The following is a 9,743-nucleotide window of genomic DNA, read 5'->3' as shown; positions in this document are numbered from 1 at the left end:
GCATTTTTGCAGGAAGGTGGGTGGGAGGAGGAGTATTCTAGGTAGCTGTGGGAGTCGGTGGGCTTGAAATGAATATCGGTTTCTAGGTGGTTGCCCGATATGGAGACAGAGAGGTTCAGGAAGGGGAGAGAGGTGTTAGAGATGGTCCAGGTAAACTTAAGGTTGGGGTGGAAGGTGTTAGTGAAGTGTATGAACTGTTCGAGCTCCTCGTGGGAGCACGAGGCGGCGCCGATACAGTCATCAATGTAACGGAGGAAGAGGTGGGGTTTAGGGCCGGTGTAGGTACAGAAGAGGGATTGTTCCACGTAACCTACAAAGAGGCAGGCGTAGCTTGGGCCCATGCGGGTACCCATGGCTACCCCCTTTGTCTGTAGGAAGTGGGAGGAATTGAAAGAGAAGTTGTTGAGTGTGAGGTCGAGTTTGGCTAAGCGGATGAGGGTATCAGTGGAGGGGGACTGGTCGGGCCTGCGGGACAGGAAGAAGCGGAGGGCCTTAAGGCCATCCGCATGGGGAATGCAGGTGTAGAGGGACTGGACGTCCATGGTAAAGATGAGGTGTTGGGGACCGGGGAATTGGAAGTTCTGGAGGAGGTGGAGGGCATGGGTGGTGTCACGGACATAGGTAGGGAGTTCCTGGACCAAGGGGGAGAAAATGGAGTCTAGATAGTTGGAGATCAGTTCGGTGGGGCAGGAGCAGGCGGAGACAATGGGTCGACCAGGGCATTCAGGTTTGTGGATTTTGGGAAGGAGATAGAAGCGGGCAGTGCGAGGTTGGGGAACGATGAGGTTGGAGGCCGTGGGTGGGAGGTCACCTGAGGTGATGAGGTTGTGTATGGTTTGCGAGATGATGGTTTGGTGCTCAGGGGTGGGGTCATGATCAAGGGGGCGGTAGGTGGAGGTGTCGGAGAGTTGGCGTCCGGCCTCGGTGATGTAGAGGTCAGTGCACCATACTACAACTGCGCCTCCCTTGTCCGCGGGTTTCATGGTGAAGTTGGGATTGGAGCGGAGGGCTGCACGTTCTGCAGGGGAGAGGTTGGAGTGGGTGAGAGGGGTGGAGAGGTTGAGCCGATTGATGTCTCGACGGCAGTTGGAGATGAAGAGGTCGAGGGAGGGTAGGAGGCCTTGGGGTGGTGTCCAGGGGGAGGGGGTGTGTTGGAGGCGGGAGAAGGGGTCAGTAGAGGGAGGGTTAGGTTCACGGTTGAAGAAGTAAGCGTGGAGGCGGAGGCGGCGGAAAAACTGCTCTATGTCCAAGCGTGAGCGGTATTCGTTGATCTGTGGAGATGGGATCCAGGAGGGAGTGTGGGGTCTGGGAGGGAGTCTGTGTGGGATCCGGGAAGGAGATGGGAGGGAGGGAGTGAGGGACCTGGGTGGGAGGGAGTGTGTGTGGGATCCGGGAGTGGGGAGTGCAGAGGGAAGTGGGAGGGAATAAGGAAGAAGAGTGGGGTATTGATTATGAATCACTATATTTACATTTCTGTAACCTATGTGGAATCTAATTGACTGATCAGGTTTACACAGAAATCTTGAAGACAGGAACATGACTCGGCCATTTGGTCCCTTGTGCCTGCTCTGCCATTCATGGCTGATCATCATGCTCAATAACCTAATCCTGCCCTTCCCCACATCCCCGATTCTACTCTGGCAACAGCCTCAAGAGCTGCATCTACCTCCTTCAAAACATGTTTTGGCCTCAAACACTTTCTGTGGTAGTGAATTCCACAGACTCACCATCCTCTGAGTGAAAGAAAAGAATTCTCCTATCTCAGTCCTTAATCAATGACCCCTGGTTCAGGACTCCCTCAGCACTGAGAACATCCTTTCAGGCATCAAGGCCCACAAGATGCAGTAACTCAGATACCCATGGCCCTTTGGAATCTTCCTCTTCTTCCCTTCCCTCTGCCTCCATCCCCTCTCTCAACTCCACCTCCTGTCGGGTATTCACCATCCCTCCTAACCTTCTGCTCTCCAATGCTGAACATTCTGTACTCAGCAAAGGCCTCAGCTTTATTCCTCTGCATCCCTACCTTAACAAATTTCGGGCACAACATGACATCGAACTCTTCTTCAGCTGTCTTTGCCTCCGTGCACATTTCTTTGGACAAGAGTCCTCTCCCTGTCCTGCAGACCCCTTCGCCAGTTCCAACACCCTCCCTCTACCTGGACCCCTCCCCCTGGCCTTTTACCTGCATTCGATCTGTTCATTGAGAACTGTCGACGTGATATCAGTTGTCTCAATTTCTCTGCCCCCTTCACCAAATCCAACCTATCTCCCTCCAAACTGACTGCACTCCATACACTTAGATCAAACCCTGATTTTGTTATTAAGCCTGCCAATAAGGGTAGAGCTATGGCAGTCTCGCGTACTGACCTCTACATTGCAGAGGCTGAGCGTCAGCTCTCAGATACCTCCTCCTATCTTCCCCTGGACCATGACCCCACCATGACGCATCAGGCCATTGTATCTACTATGGTAACTGGTCTCATTTCATCTTGTGACCTCCACCCCACTGCTACCAAGCTGATAGTCCCCCAGCCCCTCACAATTCACTTCTACCTTCTTCCAAAAATCCACAAACAGGACTGTCTGGGCAGACCCATTGTTTCAGCCTGCTCCTGCCCCACAGAACTCATCTCTTCCTACCTTGACTCAGTCTTCTCTCCCCTGGCCCAGTCCCTGTCCACATACATCCTTGATTCCTCTGACGCCTTATGCCACTTTCAAAACTTCCAGTTTACCAGTTTCAGCCACCTCCTGTTTACCATGGATGTGCAATCCCTTTATATGTCCATTCCCCATTCGGAGGGTCTTAGGGCTTTCCGCTCCTTCCTGGAGCAAAGATCTGAACTATCCCCACCCACCACCACCCTCCTCTGGTTGGCCGAGCTCGTCCCCACCCTCAACAACTTCTCTTTTAATTCCTCTCAGTTTCTTCAGGTCAGAGGGTTGGTCGTGGGTACCCACATGGGCCCCAGTTATGCCTGTCTCTTTGTGGGATACATGGAACATTCCTTATTCCAGTCCTATTCCGGCCCGCACCCACAACTCTTTCCCCAATACATCGATGATATCATCAGTGCTCCTTCCCTCTCTTGTCCGGAATTGGAAAAGTTCATTGATTTCGCCTCCAATTTCCACTCTGCCCTCACTTTCACCTGGTCTATCTCTGACTCCTCCCTTCCCTTCCTCAACATCTCTGTTTCCATTTCTGGGGATAGACTGGCCACTAATATCCATTACAAACCCACTGACTCCCACAGCTACCTGGACTATACATCCTCACACCCTCCTTCCTGTAAAGACTCCATCCCATTCTCCCACTTCCTCCGTCTCCATTGCATATGTTCAGACGAGGCCAACTTCAACAAGGGAGCCTCCAACCATTTTCTTCCTCAACCGAGGATTCCCCGGCACTGTTGTCGACAGGGGCCTCAACCAGGTCCAACCCATCTCCTGCACTTCTACCTTCACCCCTTGTCTTCCCTCCCGCAACAGCGATAGGGTTCCCCTTGTCCTTACCTACCATCCCACCAGCATCCGCATCCAGAAGATCATCAGATGCTATTTCCGCCACTTCCAGCGAAATGCCACCACCAGACACATATTCCCCTCCCTTGTCCACGATCCGCGGGCACCGTTCCCTCCGGGACACCCTGGTCCACTCTTCCTTCATCCCCCCTTCCCCCACAGCCCCATGGCGCCTTCCCCTGCAACCGGCGAAGATGCAACATCTGCCCATTTACCTCCTCTCTCTCCACTATCCAAGGGCCCAAACATATCTTCCAGGTAAAGCAACACTTGACCTGCACTTCCTGGAATCTAGTCTACTACATTTGCTACTCACAATGTGGCCTCCTCTACATTGGGGAAACAAAGCATAGACTGGGTGTCCAATTCGCAGAACATCTACATTCTGCCTGCAAAAAAGACCCTGAGCTCCCAGCTGTCTGCCACTTTAACACACCACCTGTCCCCTAGCCAACATCCCTGTCTCTGGCTTGTTACAGTTTTCCAGTGAAGCTCAATGCAAGTTGGAAGAACTTTCTCATTTTCGACTTGGAGACCCTGCAGCCCTCCGGACTCAATATTGAGTTAAACAATTTTTGGGGCCTAAACTCTCCCATATCCCAATCCCCTACCCCACACACCAGGCCTTGCTATCACAAAGCCTGGCATTACGCACTACCTATTGTTAGTCACTAACAGTCCCCATTAACAACTATTCACCCTCCTAGCCAGATTGTTATCAACTCCTCTGTCTATCCAACTGCTTTTCTCTCTCTTTGGGCTCTATCCTATCATTTACTCCCTACCCCACCCTCTCCCTATTTTCTGCATATAAACCGACATTTTTCCAGCCACTATCAGTTCTGAGGAAGGGTCACTGGACCCGAAACATTAATTCTGATTTTTTCTTCACAGATGCTGCTGAGCTTTTCCAGCAACTTCCGTTTTTGTTCCTGATATACAGCATCCGCAGTTCTTTCAGGTTTTTTTTTGAATGCTGTACATTTGGTCTTCAGTAGAGAGTGGATATCTTGGTTCATCCAAGGTTTACGGCTAGGGACCACTCGGATTGACTTCTTTGGTGCAGTCCACCGAGTCCAAGCAGTCCCAGAGACGGTCTTCCACTGCCTCGGACTAGCACTGTACTTCATTTCGTGAAGGATTCTCCCATTTCAGCTTCTGCTTGTAAGCTGGGAAGAGGAACACAGCGCTGTGGTTGGATTTTCTGAAGTGTGTTTGGGGGATTGAGTGGTAAGTGGCTTTGATGGTTGTGTAGCAGTGGTCCAGAATGTTCGGTCCTCTGGTGGGGCAGGGGATGTGTTGGTGGTATTTTGGCAGCACTTGCTTGAGGTTGGCTTGGTTGAAGTCGCCGGCCACAATGAATAGGGACTTGGGGAAGTTTTGTCTTCAGTGTGTTTGTGGTGGTGTAAATCATGTCTAGGGCATTCTTCACATCCGCGTTGGGTGGTATGTAGACTGCCATCAGGATGGCGGAGGTGAACTCTCCAGCTAGGTAGTAGGGACGGCATTTTACTGTAAGGTATTCTACATCTGGCTTGCCAGGGTCACAACATCCCGAGCACCAGGAAGTGTAAATCAGGAGGTATACACCACTGCCCTTCGTCTTGCCCGAGGATGTCATGCGGTGTATGGAGAACCCGCCAGCTTGTAGGATACAGTTGGGAATGGCAGGAGTGAGCCAAGTCTCTGTGAAGCAGAGCACACAACAGTCTCTCAGTGCCCTCTGGTAGGTAAGTCTATATCTGCATTCATCCATTTTGTTTTCTATACTTTGGATATTTGCTAGGAGTATGCTGGGGAGGGGAGCCTTGAAGCTGCATTGTTTCAACCTCACCTTTAGGCCAGCACATTTTCCCCGTTTCCTTGTAGGTTTCCTGCATCCTGACAGCCAAGGGGAGTAAGTGGTGCAAATCTGCTGCTCCTGCAGGTAAGTGAGTCAGTGCCGGAGTCATACACCGTGGAAACAGACCTTTCAGTCCAGCTCATCCATGCTGATCAAGTTGCTCAAATTAAACTTGTCCCATCTGCCTGCATTTGGCCCATATCTCTGTAAACCTTTTCTATTCATGTTCCTGTCCAAATGTCTTTTAAATGTTCTAACTATACCTGCATCTACCACTTCCTCTGGCCGTTCATTCCACTTATGAACCACCTTGTGTGTGAATAAATTACCCCTCAGGTCCCTTTTAAATCTTTCTCTTCCCACCTTAACATTATGCCCTTTAGTTTTGAACTCCCCGACTGTAGGGAAAACACCTTTGTCTATGCCCCTCATGATTTAAATTTGGTAAACCTTTGCTGCACTATCTCGAAAGCAAGAATATCCTTCCACAGATAAGGGAGCCCAAAACTACACACAGTATTCCAGGTGTGGCCTCACCAATGCCCTGTATAATTGCAACAAGACACCCTTGTTCTTGTACTTAAATCCTCATGTTATGAAGGCCAACACGCAGTTTGCCTTCTTTGCTGCCTGCTGCTCCTGCGTACTTACTTTCAACAATTTGTGCATGAGGCCACCCAGGTCTCATTGAACGTTCCCCTCTCTAAATTTACAGCAATTCAAATAATGATCTGCCTTCCTATTTTTGCTACCAAAGTGGATAACCTCGTATTTATCCACATTGTAGTACATCAGCCATGCATTTGCTCACACACTTAGCCTGTACAAATCAACTGCAACATCTCTGCATCTTCCTCACAGCTCACCTTTCCACATGTAGGTTCAATTCCCACACCAGCTGAGGTTACCATGACCTCTCCCCTTGCCTGAGGCACAGTGAGCCTTAGGTTAAACTCTCACCAGTCGTCTCTCCTTAATGAGAGAGCAGGTCTGTGATCTGATAAGACTATAGCGACTTTACCTTTCAGGAACTAATATGACAGACAAACTCCAACTGTTCGACTCGATTCGGTCAAGTGATTTTCTAACATACATTAAATCTCTGTTTTCATCTGAGTTTTTTTAATCCTAGACTTAAAAAATAGGATGTTGTTTTATTGATGTAGAACACAATATGTTTCATGGGTTTCCAATGCAATTTCCGGCATTCTAAACAAACACGTCTCACTTGATTACATTGGAACACTTGGGATTTTTAATTTTCTTTCTAGTCTCAGCATTACCAATTCCAGCTTGAAAAGAAACTCTCAGGCTATTTCCAGCTGTTCCTTCTTCACCTTGGTACTTGCCATGTACTTTACCATGGAATGATCAGCAACGATGTAATGTACTCTAAAATTTAGGTAAGGTCATTATAGTTCCATCTTCTCTTCAGAGAGAGATGGCTGGTAGTGTGTTTAAACTGAGCATCACCACACCTCAGGTGAGGGGCGAGGTTGAGAAGGCAGAACCTCCACGGTAACCTCAACTGGTGCAGAAATTGAACCCATACTGTTGGAATCTCTCAGCTGTCCAGTCAACTAAGCTAACTGATCCCTGACTCTAGAATTTAAGGTAACAACAACAAGGATTGCTAGAGCAAGGACTTAGTGCTTCTTGGTGATTAGAAGAAATTTAAATACATTTTACTTTTTTTTAATATAATGAATACTGTTTCTCACCAAAATTAATAGTGCTGATGATAGTTAACAGCGGTATTGAAACTATTTAAGTGAACAGCCAATTTTGTACACTCTATACAATTAATTCGGTGGGCAGGTACTACAGCTGGGCTGAGTGCCAATGGAAGTACCTAATCTCTGGATGACCAGCAACCCCATTAGGAGAGGTGGGCAGTGCTGACATTTGTGTGATATCACAAGGGCACCTCAAGGTTGTGAACACTTTCCAATGGAATATAATATCCTGTGGCCACAGATACTAGGCTATTAGAATGGATAACAGCCTTGTAGTCTGGAGGATTCATACTGGGCTTATTTGCAGGATACACCTTTCCTGAAGCAAAAGATCTGAAGAAGGGTCACTGGACTCAAAACATTAACTCTGCTTTCTCTCAAAGCAGGTGCTGCCAGACCTGGTGAGTTTCTCCAGCAATGTCTGTTTTTGTTTCAGATCTTCGGCCTTCGCAGTTTGTAGTTTAACTTTAGTGGTCAGCTGTTGTGCTGTTTATTTAGCAGTGGAGAAGTTTGTAGATCTCAAGTTCACAGTGAACAATGACTATGCAAATTGGATTTTTGCAATGAAGAGTGGCTGAGAGAAAGAGAAAAGCATTCAGTACCTTTGCTGTTGGCTGATAGTGTTAGACTATTCCTTAGCAGGTGCTGGGTCTGCGTCATTGTTTGATTTCAAACTTTTCATCGCTCAGTTATCACACAAGGACGGATAGAACAAGAGATAGTAGGAACTGCTGATTCTGGAGAGTCTGAGATAACAAGGTGTGGAGCTGGATGAACACAGCAGGCCAAGCAGCATCAGAGAAGCAGGAAAGCTGACGTTTTGGGGTCTGGATCCTTCTTCAGAAATGGGGGAGGGGAAGGGGGTTCTGAAATAAATAGAGAGAGAGGGGGAGGCGAATGAAAGATGGATAAAGGAGCAGATAGGTGGAGGGTAGATGGACAGGTCAAGGAGGCGGGGATGGAGCCAGTAAAGGTGAGTGTAGGTGGGGAGTTAGGATGGGGTTTGGTCAGTCAAGGGAAGATAAACAGGTCAAGGAGGCATGGATGAGGCTGATAGGTAGGAGGTGGGAGGACGGATAGGTGGGAGAAAAGACGGACAGGTCAGGGAGGTGGGGATGGAGCCAGTAAAGGTGAGTGTAGGTGGGGAGTTAGGATGGGGTTTGGTCAGTCAAGGGAAGACAAACAGGTCAGGGAGGCATGGATGAGGCTGGTAGGTAGGAGGTGGGAGGACGGGTAGGTGGGAGAAAAGACGGACAGGTCAGGGAGGCGGGGATGGAGCCAGTAAAGGTGAGTTTAGGTGGAGAGTTAGGAAGGGGGAGGTCAGTCAAGGGAAGACGGACAGGTCAAGGGGGCGGGCATGGGGCTGGTGGGTAGGAGGTGGGGGTGGGGGTTGAGGTGGGAGGTGCGGATAGGTGGGAAGAAGGATGGACAGGTCAGGGAGGTGGGTACGAGCTGGGCTGGTTTTGGGATGCGGTCGGGGGCAGGGTGATTTTGAAGCTTGTGAAGTCCACATTGATACCATTGGGCTGCAGGGTTCCCAAGCGAAATATGAGGTGCTGTTCCTGCAACCTTTGGGTGGCATCGTTGTGGTACTGGAGGATGCCCAGGATGGACATGTCATCCAAGGAGTGGGAGGGGGAGTTGAAGTGGTTTGCGATTGGGAGGTGCAGTCGTTTGTCATGAACCGAGCGTAGGAGTTCCATAAAGCGGTCTCCAAGCTTCTGCTTGGTTTCCCTGATGTAGACGAGGCCACATCGGGAACAGCGGACACAGTATACCACATTAGCAGATGTGCAGGTGAACATCTGTTTAATGTGGAAGGTTTCCGTGGGGCCTCAGATGGGGGTGAGGGGGGAGGTGTAGGGACAGGTGTAGCACTACCTGCAGTTGCAGGGAAAAGTGCCGGGGGTGGTGGGGCTAGTGGAGAGTGTGGAGTAGACAAGGGAGTCACGGAGAGAGCGGTCACTCCGGAAGGCAGATAAGGTTGGGGAGGGAAAAATGTCCTTGATAGTGGGATCAGATTGCAGGTGGCGGAGGATGATGCGTTGGATTGGAAGGTTGGTGCGGTGATACGTGAGGACGAGGGGGATTCTGTTTTTGTTGTTATTGCGGGGGAGGGGGTGTGAGGGATGAGTTGTGGGAAACACGAGAGATGCGGTCGATGGCGTTTTCGACCACTGTGGAGTGGAAGTTGCGGTCCTTGAAAAACGAGGACATCTGGGATGTCCGGGAGTGGAATGCCTCATCTCAGGAGCAGATGCGGCGGAGGCAAAGGAGTTGGGAATAGGGGATGGCATTTTTGCAGGAAGGTGGGTGAGAGGAGGTGTATCCTAGGTAGCTGTGGGAGTCGGTAGGCTTGAAATAGATATCGGTTTCCAGGTGGTTGCCAGAGATGGAAACAGAGAGGTCCAGGAAGGAGAGAGAGGTATCAGAGATGGTCCAGGTGAACTTAAGTTTGGGTGGAAGGTGTTAGTAAAGTGGATGAACTGTTCGAGCTCCTCGTGGGAGCACGAGGCGGCGCCAATACAGTCATCGATATAATGGAGGAAGAGATGGGGGATAGGGCAGTGTAGCTTCGGAAGATGGATTGTTCCACATATCCTACAAAGAGGCAGGCATAGCTTGGGCCCATTCGGGTA

Source organism: Rhincodon typus, chromosome 7 (assembly GCF_021869965.1).
Source record: "Rhincodon typus isolate 14 chromosome 7, sRhiTyp1.1, whole genome shotgun sequence".
Taxonomy (NCBI): Eukaryota; Metazoa; Chordata; class Chondrichthyes; order Orectolobiformes; family Rhincodontidae; genus Rhincodon; species Rhincodon typus.
This window is presented reverse-complemented; position numbering follows the sequence as displayed.